The sequence below is a fragment of the Echinops telfairi genome, unplaced genomic scaffold (assembly GCF_000313985.2).
Source record: "Echinops telfairi isolate 266 unplaced genomic scaffold, ASM31398v2 ScPeMD7_7468;HRSCAF=8506_0, whole genome shotgun sequence".
In the NCBI taxonomy this organism is placed as follows: Eukaryota; Metazoa; Chordata; class Mammalia; order Afrosoricida; family Tenrecidae; genus Echinops; species Echinops telfairi.
The window spans coordinates 42,789,386-42,805,549 of NW_022111369.1; the positions used below are offsets into that span (position 1 = coordinate 42,789,386).

Consider the following 16,164-nt stretch of genomic DNA (forward strand, 5'->3'; position numbering starts at 1 on the left):
CTCATATAATATATTTGTATATGTACATGTCTTTATCTAGAGCTCTATAAATACCCTTTGCCTCCCAGCTCTTTCCTCTATTTCCATTGATTCAAGGAGAAAAATTTTATCTTGTCAAACATTTATCAAGATAACTCCTGCCCAGAAGTGACAGCTGCACGGCTTTAATTTGTCATGGAATTAAAGACTGAGAAAATACTGGTCCAGCCATGTTTGATTGGATGTTATTGTTTCTAACTCTATATGAGAATTGACCATAATACATGCATATTTTTATTATCACTCAGCATACATCTGTTAGATCTCTCTGGAGCTAGATCTATACCTCGGTCCTTGGCTCTGCGCGAGAAAGAATTCATGCTGAAGCCTGGTTTGTGATCCAAGTGAGTTTTATGAAAGTTAGAAGTTTCAGGTTTACATGGCACCCATAGGACTCCTCCTGAACATGCAGCCTGTCTGGAAGCTGCTCGGTGGCACACAAAAGTGATTCTCGACTCTGGGCTCCTGCCTTTTCAAGGATTCCATGGGGAGGCATGATGGACGACTCCTGATCGACCCTTTTGGCTGAATTGAATTTACCTGGCCTAGGTAGGCCAATCCAGTTTCAGCACCCACCCATGCCTACTGGCGGGAAACCTGAACTCTGAGCATGTGTAGCACGTGACTCCTTTGTTTCTGTAGCTTGGCCCTCTGGGCATGCGTTAAGGGACATCCCCCAGCCCTACGCTAGCCTACCTAACACATCTATTCTATGTGGAGGATCTGCATAAAACAATTGCTTATTCTTGGTCTGTTTATTGTGTTCTGTAGTATTAAGTTATGGGGGGTGGGGGGCAAGCCCCACCCACTGCTACTACTACCCACAGGTTCAGTAATGCACAATTATACACTTGAGATATTTGTATTATTATATTATATTATATTAAAGTCATTGAGAGCATGAGAGAAATTACAATAATATAGTCAGACACAATTCATGGTAGCATTGCTCACCTCAGCCCCACTTGATGGTCCTCATGGGGGAACCCGGCCACAAGAGCAGGAGCAGCCTCGGGGACGGAGAACTGGGGAGCTTCCCCTGGCCCGAGAGCCAGAGGGGACCCCGGGAATTGGGGAGAGCCTCTGGGCTCTGGAGAGAGCTTCTTCTTTTATTGCTAACCAAGCATTATATCACTTTAGGGGGCCATGATTACAGAATCACATGTCACAGGAAGGGGCAATACAATGGACATACACATTGTAGGAAGGGGATCTATGATAGGCATAAGCGTAGCAGGAAGGGGATGAGCTAGTGGTGTGCCCATAGGAATGGGAAGGTCTAGGGGTATACATGTGACAAGATGGGCGGACCCTAGATTCATGATGGCAGGCTAACCTTGGTCCTCCTTGGGCGGGTTTGACTTCTCTGGTATCTCCTACAAGGAAACAGACAACTACTGTCCTTATCAGAAGGGAGTGGGCCCTACTTCTTGTGGGATAAACAGTGGTGTCTGCTTGGTCTAGACAGCTGATAACTCTCAGGGAGAATGACCCCCAATCCACTCCTGATGACCTCCAAGTGTACAGTCATTCTCAAGCAGCTAAGTCTGGCATATATTTGGGGGAGACAGCTTGGGAGAAATCCTTCTGTTTCCCACAGTGTTCTTCTTCACTGTTCCTTTTTTCCCTTCTAATATTATGGTTTTATATTTTTTAAGAAGTCAATGCCAATTAGAGATCTTTACATAAAAGAATATATTTTATGCTTTTCATTTATGTCCTTGCTAGCAGACCCTAATCAGAAAACCATGGTTTTCCTTCAAAATAAAAATCTTGCTAAAATAAAAATCTTGGAGAGTGTTAATCTTTTCTGTGACTGAATAGCAATAATAAAGGGAAACAAATTATTTTAAAGCATTGCATTTGTCACAAGTCCTTATAAATACCAAATATATTGTGTTTACCATTATTTTAAAAAATCTATTCACTGTCTTCAATGTCAAATTAGACACTGGACAGAGAGAGACTGTAGTACATCTTGTAAAATTTTAATTCCCAACTGTTGGAAATAAAATCACTGAATTATTAATATTTATGCTGCTTTTCTCTCATCTGGCTATTCCAGGGAACAAAGCAATCTCTCTGAGATACTTAGTCTTTCAAACTGTAAGTGGAAGCTCTAGTGTTTTCTTTTGTTTTGTTTACCCCCTTCTTTCTAGAGTTACTTTTCCAAAGCAGTGAAATATGCTATGGCCAAATGTGGAAATAGAGGCAGTGGGATACTGTTTTCTTTTATTTTCTTTCTTTATTTTTTAAAATCATTTTATTAGGGGCTCTTACAGTTCTTATAACATTCCATACATCAATTGTATCAGGCATATTTATACAAAATGATATGTCATCATAATTTTATAAACATTTGCTTTCTATTTGAGCCCTTGGGATCAGCTCCTCTTTTTCCCTCCCCCGCCCCACGGACCCTTGATAAATCATTATTATTTTCATATCTTACATTGATCACTGTCTCCCTTCACCCACATTTCTATTGTTTGTCCCAGGGTGTGGGGAGGGGGGAACGTTATACACCGATCATTGCGATAGGTTCACTTGTTTTATTTTCTAAACATCATTAAATATCAGGCCTAGTATTAACTATTTTTTTTTAGTATTAACTATTTTCTTATTCATTAAATATTGGAATCTTCTGAGTCAGACACTAAAATTGATGTATGCCTTTCAAATATGTCAATATATGTGGAAAAGAAGACGTATTCCTGGTTAGTGAAAATTATATTATTTTCTAAATCTTAAAAAAAAAAAGCTGTAAGAGCCCCCAATAAAATTATTTATTAAAATTTATATATATATAAAGAGGAAACCTCTCATTGAGATGGATTGACACAGTGGCTACAACAACGTGCTCAAGCATAACAATTGTTAGGATGGCCCAGGAGTGGGCAGTGTTTCGCCTTGGAAACCCTAAGGGAAACTCCCCTGTGGCCTAGCCCAGAAAGCCCCAAGGACAGTTCCATGGTGTTCGAAAGAGTCACTGAGAGTCAGAATCTAATTGACTCAATGACAGCAGATGTTAAGGGCCTGTCAAGGCTTGGGCTGCTGAGAGCTAGGTCTCAGACAAGTTTAAGACAGAAACTGAAGCAATGGTTCAGACTGGACGAATCCCAGTTGCTAAAAAGGAAACAGAAGCCTACCGAGCCAAAGTTCAGAGACTTCACACACTGAACTGGTCATGGGCTTGACCCGATTCCCACTGGGGGTCAGGATCTTGTTAGAGGAGACTGACCATATGAGAAGCTGAATGTTATCATTGTATCCCTTCTTCCTTCTGTCCACGTGTACTTTTCATTAAACACATGTCCCATCCTAGTCTGTCACGTAGGGAGCCCTGGGCATGTAGTGGTTACGTGTTGGACTGCTAACCTGAAGGTCCATTCTTTGACACCACCAGCTGCTTCCCAGGAGAAAGACGAGGCTTGCTGCTCCAGTAAGGAGCCGAGTCTTAGAAACCCACAGGGGCAGTTCCACCCTGTCCTTTAAGGTCACTATGAGTTGGAATCGACTCATCACTCATTGTTTGCTGCCTAGTGTCATGGGGGTCTCCAGAATCCTATGTGATTCTAACAATTCCATATAGGTACCCTTTCATAGGACTTTATCAGCAGTTAAGAATCTGTAAGCTTGATTAATTGGATAATTGGTAGATAGCAATTATTTTTGCCTGAATTTAAAGATGGGAAAGTAAGCTTTTTTCAGTGTGTCTGGTGATGTAGTGGGTTACGACTCAGGCTACTCACCACAACATCAGCTGCTTGAAACCATGGGAAAAAGATGAGCGTTTCCATTCCCATAAAGATTTACAGTCTCAGAAACCTACAGGGCAGTTCTACTGTGTCATATAGGATCACAATGAGTCTAAGTTAACTCCATGGCAGCTGTTGGCTCTATTGTTTTCTGCCGAGATACCAGTATTTTTTAATATGTGTGTGTGCCCAACAATCCAGTAGGGTTATCTTACAGATTTGAAGTTGTATCTGCTTGCTTTTCATTTTCATTTTCCTTGGTTTGGGGAGTGGTTATGGAATCTGAAGACATGACAAAAGAGAGGACAAAGCATCTACAATCATGCATTAGATTCTGCCACTAAGAAGATGGCCAAGCTGAGGTGCAAATTCTAAGTTATTCAGGTACTGCTTCCTGTGACGTACCAGGGGGAAACTTGGCTGTTGGTAAAGGAGCACAAGGACACATGAAAATGCACATAGTGAGTAGACAGGGACCATGTATCCCACTGGTTGGGCACCCACGGGAGGGCCATCCATTGCTTTCTCTGGTCTTCATCCAGCATAAGCCTCCCACCCCAAGACCCCACTTCTGATTATAAACTTCAGCTAATAGTGTTTCCTAAAGAGGTCGAGGCTCCTCAAGTTTCCTGCTCTCATCTGTCACGTGAGTCTACCTCCAACAGATTGCCACTCCAGAACCAGGGGTTTCTTGAGCAGAGTACTGTATCTACTTGAAGTCAAGAACTTTGCTGGGCTCCTATGGGCCTCCTTCCTTACAAATGTGCCGTACAAAGAAAGAAACGCCCTGCATGCAGGGGTAAGGAGAGGCAAAATGATGTCACTCTTCTGCTTTCGTCATTTTGTACCTTTATTGTATTGGCAGGTAGATTTAGGTATCTGGGAATACTGTACTTTTTTTACAAATTAAAATGAAAGCTTTGCTAAGATATAATTAGCAGACTAGCCAACAGATAGTATAGTCTTGAGGATTCTTTTTAATCAAGATGCTACATCGTCCTCTTTCCCATGACAGACACCGCTTTTGTCTCTATTGGTAAGTCCAAGCCATCTCTGGATCCATCTCATTGTGCTCCAGGTAACCATTACCATCAATGAAACATCTCACTCCAACCAGGGATGCGGCCTTCAGGATTGCAACTCAATGGAAAGAAGACCCAGGTCCTCACAACTAGACCCAAAGGTAACATCATGAGAAGTGGAGAAAAGATTGCAGTTGTCAAGGATTTCATCTCACTTGGATCCGCAATCAATGCCCATGGAAGCAGCAGTCAAGAGATCAAGACATATTGCATTAGGTAAACCTGCTGCACAAGACCTTTTTAGAGTACTGAAAAGCAAGGATGTTACTTGGAGGACTAAGGTGTGCCTGAACCAAGCCATGGTATTCTCCATATACGTGTGAAAAATTGGACATTGAATAAGGAAGACCAAAGAAGAAAGGATGCATTTGAAATGTGGTGCTGGCGAAGAATATCGAAAGTACTATGAACTGTGAAAAGGTCAAACAAGTCTGTCTTGAAAGACGTACAGCCAGAATGCTCTTTAGAGGCAAGGATGGCAAGATTTTGTCTTACATACATTGGACATGTTGTCAGGAGAGGCCAATCCTTGGGGAAGGACATCGCACTTGGTCAAGCAGAGCGGCATCAAAAAAGAGGAAGGCCCTCACGAGGTGCATTGGCATGGTGGCTGCAACAATGAGTTCAAGCGTAGAAAGAATGGTGAGGATGGCACAAGAGTGGGCAGCATTTCGCCCTGCTGTGCAGAGGGTGAGCTACAGATCAGAACTGAATCGAGAGCACCTATCAGCAACAACACCTCCAGCCATCCTGACCACTCAACTATCAGAATTGTGCTTTCGGGTGTTTGAGTCTGAGCCTGAAGCGACGAGATCAGGCAATAGATTCCTTCCCACTTCCACATTCATCATAAAGGTGAGCTACAGCTCACAGGTTTTGTAGTATCTTCAAGTCAGACAGCTGCTTTCAAAGGAATGCAATTAAGATCTTAACTCCTAGGTGAGGGGGTGTTTCTACCTCCAACTTTAAAAGCTCCAGTAATGTTTAAGTTCTCCTTAGTTCAACTTTTCAGTAATACATAACATAGGACATTTCCTTCCCTCAAAGAAGTTTATTTTGAAAAGCTCCTCCCCTTTCCTCCCATGCTTGCCACCCAAGCTGATTCTGCCTTTGGTCTCGGGTCTAAGCCTAAGGTGAGGGGAGCTAAATTAAAGTTATTTTTCTGCCAGGACTCTGACAGTAGAGCAAGCAAGATAAGGTTACTGGACTTGTCTTACAAAACAGAACCTCCAAGCCCTCCCTGTGTGTAAGTGCAGTAAGTTAGCTAAAAGGGTGGTTTTTCCAGAGCATCTTTCATACTGGAGATAAAACAGAAGTTGGTTAGAAGCGGTGATATTTCAGAAAGCAGAATTTGAACATGAGAGAAGAAATGCCGTAATTCAACATCTAACCAAAGTTATTAGAAAAGTTTCTCTAGCCCTATTTTGAGGAAGCGAGGCATGCTGCTATGACAATGACTTCAGGAAGTTACCCAGCTTCTTAAGAAGTGCTTTCTGTCTAAGCACAGTGCCTGATTTCCCTTCTTTCAAGTTCCTTAATCTGTTTGCTTAGGCTCATTCACCATTTTCTTTGTTGCCCTTCACTTCTAAAGTAAACTAGCCCAATAGACGTTGAAATCTACCACGTTTGGTTCTTTCCCACTTACGCCTCCTGAAGGCGTCAGAGAACCTTTCAGTACGCAGCAGCAGCTTTGTAAAACAAGGGGACTGTAGACTACAGTCATCTCAAAAGCTCACTGCCGCCCTGTGGATGCGGACTCAGCGACCGCATAGGACAAGCAGAACTGCCCCTGCGAGTCTCTGAGACTCACTCTGGAGTAGAAAGCCCCATTTCCCCCCACCCCACCCCCAGGAGGGAGAAGCGGCCCAAAGTGTAACTACCTAAGCCTACAATACCAGCCACAGAGCCTTCAGCAACTCTTCCTCTTAAAAAAAAAAATATATATATATATATATATATATATATATATAGTTTATATATTTAAAATATATATATTGAGGGCTCTTACAGCTCTTACAACAACCCATTCATCAATTGTGTCAAGTACATTTGTACATATGTTGCCATCATTATTTTCTAGACATTTGCTTTCTATCGAGCCCTTGGTGTCAGCTCCTCTTTTTGCCCCCTTCCCCCATCCCTGTGGCCCATTGTACTATTTTCATATCTAACACCGACTGCTCTCGCCCTTCTCCCACTTTAGTACTTCAAGTATCGTCAGTTTTTCATGAAGACCTATGAGAATATCTAGCAGCCACTTCAGCACTGTCATTTCTCCCCCAACACTGGCCGCTTCCAGGTGCTCCCTACTTTAAAAAGAGAGAGCAGCAATCTTCCCATTAACCAGCCTCTATTGATTTCAGAATTGTTAGAAAGATATTTTGTGTGACTAGCTGAGAGTGGCTTTCTAAATGTGGCTTGGTCAACTTATTTTTAGCATGCCCACGAGGAGCTTGTACATAGACCAAGAGGCAGTCTTTTGAACATACCAAAGATATACCACAAGATTCAAAATGAAGAGTGTGTGTGTATATGTGTGTGTGTGTGAATGTTGTATACTTTCACTCTCGTTACTCAATCTCTAAACTGAGCATATAATCCATGAAACTAGACTACATTTGTAGGAACATGGAAGCAGCGTTGGCGGAAGAGTCATTAACAACTGTGATATGCAGATGACACAACCTTCCTTGCTGAAAGGGAAGAGGACTTGAAGCACAGGCGGAGATCAGAATCGACAGCCCTCAGTATGGATGGCACCTCAGCACAGAGAAAACAAAACCCTCCCAATCGGATCGATGAGCAACGTCATGATAGACAGAAATACGGAAATTTTCAAGAATTTCATTTTATTGGTTGCACAAACAACACACATGGAAGGAGCAGTCAAGTAACTCTGTGACCTATTGCTTTGGGAAAATCTGCACAAGACTCTTTGCTGTGTTAAAAGTAAAGATGTCGCCTTGGTGATTAAGCTGTGCCTGCACAAATAAAAAGATTTTCAATCACCTCTTATTTATATGAAAGCTGGGCAGTCATGAAGACTGAAGAAGATCGATTCCTTTGAATTACGGTGTTGGGGGAATGTTGAGTGTACCACAGGCTGCCAGAAGAATGCATACATCTGCCTTAGAAGAAATTCAGCCAGAATGTGTCTTAAAAACGGGCATGGTGAGAGTTGACCTCACATACATTAGAATGCCAGGGAGGACCAACCGCCAACATCATGACTGGAGAAGTTGAGGGTCAGTGGCCAAGAGCAAGCTCTTCAAGGAAATGTATTGGCTGCAACAATGAGCTCAAGAACAGCAATAGTGGTGAGGATGGCAAAGTACCAGGCAGAGTTTCATTCGGGTTGTAAAGAGAGTCACTGTAGTGCTGTGTAATTGCTTAAATATGGTTCTTCAATCTATGTCTCTGTAACTCTCCCCAGTGCCTGGGTGTGTGAAACTCTCATAAAAGGAATTGATGGGTTTTGCCATCCCTTGGTGTGTAAGAGAGCCATCTCAGAAGCGAGAGGAGTAAATTCCTAAAACCATCAAAGAAGAAGAGGCACCAGCAGAGTCTATTTGAAATTCCTGCCTGAGGTGCCAAAGGCAGCAGAGGCCATGCCATGCTGAGGCCAGAGGCACCGAGCAGAGGAGCTGAGGTGGAATGGCAGGCGGGCCTCCTGGCCCAGGGAGGTAGAGGCCAAAGGACCACATGACCAAAAGGCTAAAGACCAGAGAAAGACTTGGCTGCTGGCTGAGAAGAGGTTGTGCTATGGACCAATAGTTGCTTCTCTGATCTTGTCTGATCCTGACTTGTAGTAACTGTTAACTGCCCTAGTAAATCCCCCTAATTGTGAGTATTATCTGTGAGTTGTGTGTGACTATTGCAACCAATTATGGAACATCCTGCCCACTCCCAGAAGTCAAGTTGATCATAGAATCAGGTAAAGAAGGATGGAGGGTGGAGGCAGGTCTTGACTTTGGCCTTGTTGTCATTGGCCTTGGGCTTATGTGAAGGCAGATTCTCCACCCACTGAAGCCAGAGAAGGCCAGATGTGGCCCCCACACCATTTCTCAGTCACTATGAGTAGGAACTCCGTCACAGACATCCAACAACAACAAAGAATTTAAAAGATTCCTTGAGGGTGCTATGGTTCACTGGCTAGCCGGCCCAAAAGGTTCACTTCTGACTGGTAATGGGAACTCACCCAATAGCACTATGGGACAAAGACTTGGGGACCAGCTTCTGTAATGACGGCCACCTAGGAAGCCCTGTTCTATGCAATGGGATGGATAGAAATCACCTCGATGGGACCCAACAATAGGAAGGAGTTTTGAGTTCTTTGGGTGGCACAGTGGTTACACGTTGGGCTGCTCTTCTCTGGGTTGGCAGCTCAAACCCACCAGGCCCTCTGAGGGAGAAAGACAGGGCTTTCTACTGCCCCCAACAGTTACAATCTCAGGCTCAAGGGGCATCTCTACCCTGTGCTATAGAGTCTTGGAATTGGCATCGACACGATAGCAGTCTTTGAGGTAGTATCCCTCAACCCCAGGCAACATTAATTAGCATGACTCATCTGTGTGTCATCCATTTATCCATTCATTCATATGTGTTATTCAGGCCTATGCGTCAAAGGAAACAAAGAGGTGACTTTGTGAGGCAAGGGTTTTGTCTCAACTTTGTGCTGGGGAGTATGGGACTCCTCGGGATAAGCGCCTGTTGGGAGAGTCTTTTCTACTTGTAGATACGACCATACAAAGCATCACTTCATGTTAAAATAATAGCAATCTATATCAATATAAATAAATGATTAAACAAATATGGAAATGGGGACAAAGAGATCAAACTTCCTTAGGGAAGAATACCAAGCCATGTATGTAGCGATTCCCCTTGTCGGAAGGAGTTGGAACTTAATTTCTCTTCCATTTGGGTGTGGACTAGACTTAGTGACTCACTTCCAGAGAACACGGAACAGAAAAGGAAGAAATCACTTTGCAAACACAAGCGATACCAAGTCATTAAGGTTAACATTCTCAATGATAAGTTACATGGCCATTAGGTCTCTCCAGATAGGATGTGGCTGGAACAGTATTTCTTCTCTGTGGTATTCTTCTCCAAACTCATAACCCTGGCCTGACCGTGAGCAAGACATTCGATAAATCCAACTTGAGAAATATCTGACAAGTACTCCTCAAAACTGCCGTGGTCACGAAAAGTAAGGGAAGGATGCAAACACCTGTCACAGACCAGAGGAAACTAAAGGCAACATGACAAGGAAATGCACGGTGACAACCGGGCCACATTCGATCAGGGAACAGAGAAAAGACACACGTGGTGAAACCAATGAGATTCAGAATTCAGTGCATAGCAATTAAGGCACAATTGTTCATCTCTCAGTGTCCACAGATGTGCTGTGATTACATAACATTAGAGGACAGAGAGTGACAGGTATACCAGAACTCATCTTACTGTCCTGGCAAGGTTCTGTTCATCGAAAATGATTCCCTAAATCAGTGGTTCTCAACCTTCCTCATGCCGAGACCCTTTCACACAGTTCCTCATGTGGTGGTGACCCCCAACCATAAAATTATTTTCGTTGCTACTTCATCGCTGTCAGTTTGCTACTGTTATGAATCATAATGTAAATATCTGATATGCAGAATGTATTCTCATTGTTACAGATTGAATATAATTAAAGCATAGTGATTAACCACAAAAACAATATGCCATGATACATGGTAAAATATTGATTTCTAATGACAAATAAATGAAATTTTGTCTTGAAGCATGGTGTAGCATGGGTAACAGTCTTCATGCCCGGTACTCATATGTGGGCATATCTGCATGTGGGTAGACCCGCCTGGAGACGGATAGAGGAGCAGTGTCTCGGTTCCTAAGACCATCGGAAATAATGTGTTTTCCCAAGAGGGTCGGGACCCACAGGTTGAGAACCACTGCCCTAAATAAAACACTCAAGTAAAAAAACAATAAAAAAGATGCCATGCACTGGGACATTTGCATGACTTTTCAAGATAAAACATTGACCTTCAGAGAATTCTAACGTTTTTCTCAAACGGCTGTAAACATGCATTCCCTCCAGACTTCCCACAGGGATTCCCTTGGTTACTAAGTGGTCATTTAGAGCGAGCATTTCAGAAGCTGAATGTTCACAGAGATGCAACCAAGGGCTGCATGACGAACAGAGGTGAAAGGGTAAGGCTGCACGGTGACAGGCTGGCTAGCGTCTAGCAGCAATGAAAGGAAGTCTAAGGCAACGAATTAATAGGCCATTAATACACATGGCCTAGTTTATTCGTGCAAAATTTAGTGACTTTGGCCACTGATTTTCCACTCGAGTCTTCACGTATTTGTAGTCAGGAGGAGAAAGATCCTCTTCCAGGGTAATGAAATGACAAAATTACAAACACGTTGGAGAAAAATGTGCTTTAAGAAAAACAACATCTGGTTTGGACTATGAGGTGAGTAAGATCATGGGTGGTTACAAACATGGTTTTTGAGGTAAGCAGGCGCGGGTTCACTTTCCAGCTCGACTTACTGGCTACATGATCTCCCTTTTCGCAGCCTCTGTGCATTATAATCTTCTAATCTTGAAATGGGCATAAAATAGTCTTTACTATCTTAGGGTACAAAAAAACTCACTGCCATCAAGTTGACGCAGACTCATAATGACCCTATAAGACAGAGGAGATGTGTCCCCAGTGACTAACTCTCAATGGGAATAGAGTCGTCCTTCTCCCAAAGAGCAGCTGTGGTTTTGAACTGCTGACCTTGCAGTTAGCAGCCCAACTCGTAACCACTACACCACCAGGTACAAAGGTATACCAAATCTCAAGTGGTTTTGAACTGCTGACCTTGCAGTTAGCAGCCCAACTCGTAACCACTACACCACCAGGTACAAAGGTATACCAAATCTCAAGTATAATTTAAGGTGAACATTCATTACGTCCTAAACAGGACAAGACAAAGACACATCCAGATGAGTGGGACCACTAACACGAGGTCATAATGGCACCCGAGGGTTTGGAGAGATTTGGAGACTTAAAAAGGAAATGAGCCGGCAAAGGAAATCATCACAAAAGCATGACTGGCGGCAGATCAATGCGTCACAGGTTAGCTGTTTCTAGCTGGGATGAAGCCAAGTCTAAGAATAGACAGCTGGTTACAAGCACAACTACAGATTGGGAACGGGACTGAGATTGGGACATCTAGCCTACATTATGTTAGACCAAAGAGCTTTGAGGATTGGCCCAGGGCCCTCCCACATAGGTAATCAGGGCATGACTCCAGACTGTGTGATCCAAGTATGCTCTCTATCAAGGGCACACCCAGGCAAGTCCATAAGGAGGCTGCTCCTCCCTGGGCGGTAATTGATCCACTTTCCAGTGCACTGCCGGAGGGCAAGACTGTTGACATTCCTGGTTCATGGTCAGAAGGAAGTCAGGGGCGGCTTCACCCATATGGGGACTCTGCAAATGGGTCTGGAGCGTTCACTGCTGTCCACGGCCTTCCGAAAACGTAGTACTCAGAATGTAAGCTCTAATGGATTACTCATAAAGTGTTATAAGGATCTATTGTTAGGATGTGTGCAAAACATGTAGAATATTTCTGAGTCCAGGGACACACAGTACTTAACTATTGCCCAGGATTTTTTTTCTATGGGCAAATATTCACTGATTTAATTCTCCCTAAAAATCCTACAAGATTTTGGTGTGATTCTTAGTTTCCACAGGCCACGTGAGGAACCTGAGCCCCAGCAGGTTCAGTAATTGTTTCAAACTATCATAGCCTAGAATAGTAGACTCATAGCCAGCCTATAGAACAGGGTAGAACTGTCTGTGGACTTTCAAAACTGCAGCTGTTTTTGTTTTGTTTTCTAAAATAGCTTTATTGGCATTTACTTCACATAATGTACAATTGAAACATTCAGTCATATGAAGAAGAGTTGTCCAATCATCACCACAATCAATTTCAGAACATTTTCTTCTCGTACTCGTTGTTAGCTCCTCATGTCCCCCATCCTGCCCTGCCATGTCCCTAGGCAATTAGCAATCTAATTACTGTCTCTATCGATGTACCTATCCTAAATTTCACATATAGAAAATCCTATAAAACAAATAGGAAGCAAGCTAACAAAAACCAACAACAATGACTAGACATAGAAAACCTCAATCAAAAGGAAAGCAGAATATTTTTTAGGGGAGAAGAAAAACCTCATCCCTTGGAGTGGCTGGGGCTTTCCATCTGCTGCTGGGGAGGTGAGCCCAAGACGCAAGCACGGAGCTACAAGGGCTAGTCAGAACCAACTCAATGGCGGTGTGTGTGGTCTTGGTTTTTCGGTATAGTAGTCGAGCGAGACTCAAACCCAAGCAGCCGGTTATAGAATCTTTGCCCTTCGCATACTACAATGCCTCTCCTGTTATCAATAAAGCAAGAAGAAAGGCCAAGAGAAGTGGTACTAATATTTAAAAAGGCATTGTCAGCACTACTAGGTAGTTAAACCAAAACACAAGCCTGTGGCCAACCAGCTGATTCTAATTCCTAGTGACCCCGTGTGTTGGAGTGGCATCATACTCCACTGAATGTTCTTGTCTATAATCTTCATGACAGCAGATTGCCTGGTCTTTTGTCCACGGTGCTGTTGGGTGGGTTTCTCGTTTAACCATTCAGCACAAGCCATTTATGCTACTCAGAGAGCCTATTGTGGAGTTGCAACTGTATAAATAACACAGAAATGAATTATGAACAGTATCATATGCATGTCCAAGAGCCAACTGCAAAGGGAACACTGGATTCTGTAGGCCCCATAGTGAGTAAGGACGTTCCTCTAGAAGTCAGGCAAATAACACTGTGAAAGTAAACCTTACCAAATAAGAAAGGCCCTTCCCTACGTAGCAATTCGATGTTTTTACAGAAAGCTCACCTACTATACAGTCCAATTTAAAACCAGACATAAAACCAGACTCACCGCAGGGAGGAGTCAGCCAGCTTTCCACAGTGAGTCATTCTCCTGCAAGGCCACAGGATAAGGCCTGGCCCAGGCCTGAGGCTCCCTCTCTGAAGACTTGTACTGCTCCTCAGACGAAGCAGATGGCAACCACAAGGATGAAGGCTCGGCGTGGCCTCTTACTTTGACCAGACATCCCCGCTAATGACAGTACCTCATGCTCAATGTCCGACCAAATGACCAAAGCTACCCCTGTGTGAATGTCTGCTGCCAGCCAGCCGGTCTGTGTACTTCAGCTCACTTAATCTTCCTCCAGTCCTATAAATCAGGTTGGATATCTCTATTTTATGAATGTAAAAGCTGAAGTTGAGAGTAATTAAGCAACTATTCCTGTGGCACGTGGATACAGAGGCACGCTTAGAAACGAAATCAAAATCAAAAGACTTGCTATCATCAAGTCAATTCTCATTCATAGAAACACTACAAGACTGAGTAGAATGGCCCCTGGAGTTTCCAAGACTGTAATTTTTTATTTTTTAATGTATGTGTGATTTATTTATTGTGAAGTCGGTGAGGTTTTACATTTCAGATCATCACCTTTGCATTCAATTGTTCAATCTGTTCGGTAGGCTAGCATAGGGCTGGGATGTCCGTTAACACATGCCCAGAGGGCCAAGCTACGGAAACAAAGGAGTGGCGCACTGCACATGCTCAGAGGTTTAGGTTTCCCGCCGGGTAGGTATGGGAGGGCGCTGCACCTGGATTGGCCCACCTAGGACAGGGGAATTCAATTCAGCCAATGGGGTCGATCAGGGGTCACCCGCCACGCCTCCCCGTGGAATCCTTGAAAAGGCAGGAGCCCAGAGTCCCCCGGGACACTTGGCATGACTCTGCAAGCAGCTTCCAGGCAGGCGGCATGTTCGGTAGGAGTCCTATGGGTGCCGTGTAAACCTGAAACTTCTTCTAATGCTCGTAAAACTCACTTGTATCACCAACCAGGCTTCGGCATGAATTCTTTCTCACACGCAGAGCCAAGGACTGAAGTATATCTAGCTCCAGAGAAATCTAACAAATCTACTCATCCAAATCGCTCCCCTCACCCTCAAACCCCAATGGAGGTGATAAATGTTTATAGACGTAGTCTCATCTTTCTCCCATAGTGCAGCTGGCAATTTTGAACTGCCGACCTTGTGGTTAGCAGCCCAACACATAACCCGCTATGCCATTAAAGCTCCTCTGTTTTAAATCAAGGTAGTTTAAATCCCAAGGCCTGGCTCTTAAATACTAAGGACTATAGTTGGGCCACCACCCACCTGCCTGACGTACTGTCGTGGTTTACATGTTGTTAGGATACTGAAATCTGTGTTCTCAGTTTAAAACGCCAACAGGAACTACAGACTAGAAAGAACAGTCTAGTGGGCTTCTAAAAACTAGCTAATGAAATAGCTTATGTACTGCAAACATTATTCCTGTCACTTGTGATTTGCTGTTTGAAACCAGCTTGTGTGCCACAAAAGAACTTCAGTCCGTTTCAGTTTTGCTTTTCCTCCTTTTACAAGCACTCAGACCAGGTCTGATGGGTAAGGAATCTTCAGGGTTCTTAAACCTGTGACCCTTCTCGCTCTTAAAAAAAAAAATTCATTTTTATTTTTCCCTTTTATTTGTGTAATATAACATATTCAAGAAAAAAATACTATATGTAGTTGCACAGCCAGTCATATCAAAACAGTGACAGTATCCCAGCAACCCCCTCTGTATGTAGTTCTTCTGTTGCCATTCATCCTCCCTTCGTACATCCTTGTCCCTCCCCCATCCCAACCTGTGACCTCATAATAGTCTTTTCCATCCATAGGAAAACTGCCCCCCCCCATTTATAATAATAGTCTCCTGAAATGTAGATCTTTATGGGATTAACTAACTTTGCTGAGCATAACGTGCTCCAACCTTGTTCGTGCCGTGAGGTGGTTGGCAGACTCTTTGTTTCTTAAGGCTGTCTAAAATTCCATTGTGGACATGTGCCAGCGTTTGTTCATCCATTCCTCCACAGATGGGGCTTTGATGGCGTCCATCTTGGTGCGGTTACAGAAATCACCGCGGTAAACAGGTGTGCATCTATCTGTTCGTGTTTTGTTCGTTATTTCTTCAGGGTATGTATCAAGTAGGGAGACAGCAGGGTCATAAAGCATCTGTATTTGGTTTAGGAGGTGCCATATTGCTTTCCATAGTGGTCGTTCGATTCTGCAATCCCACCAGAATGTATAAGCATTCCAGTCCCTCCTATTCTCTCCAGCATTGATCATTTGGGTTATCTTGAATTTTGCTAAAAGTG

The 16,164-nt window shown here is 43.4% G+C and overlaps 1 pseudogene; it reads left to right on the plus strand.

Annotated features, from left to right (window-relative positions):
* The window catches only part of LOC101657091, a 40,603-nt pseudogene extending 33,473 nt beyond the window's left edge, over positions 1-7,130 (plus strand).
* The last annotated feature ends 9,034 nt before the right edge of the window (positions 7,131-16,164 follow it).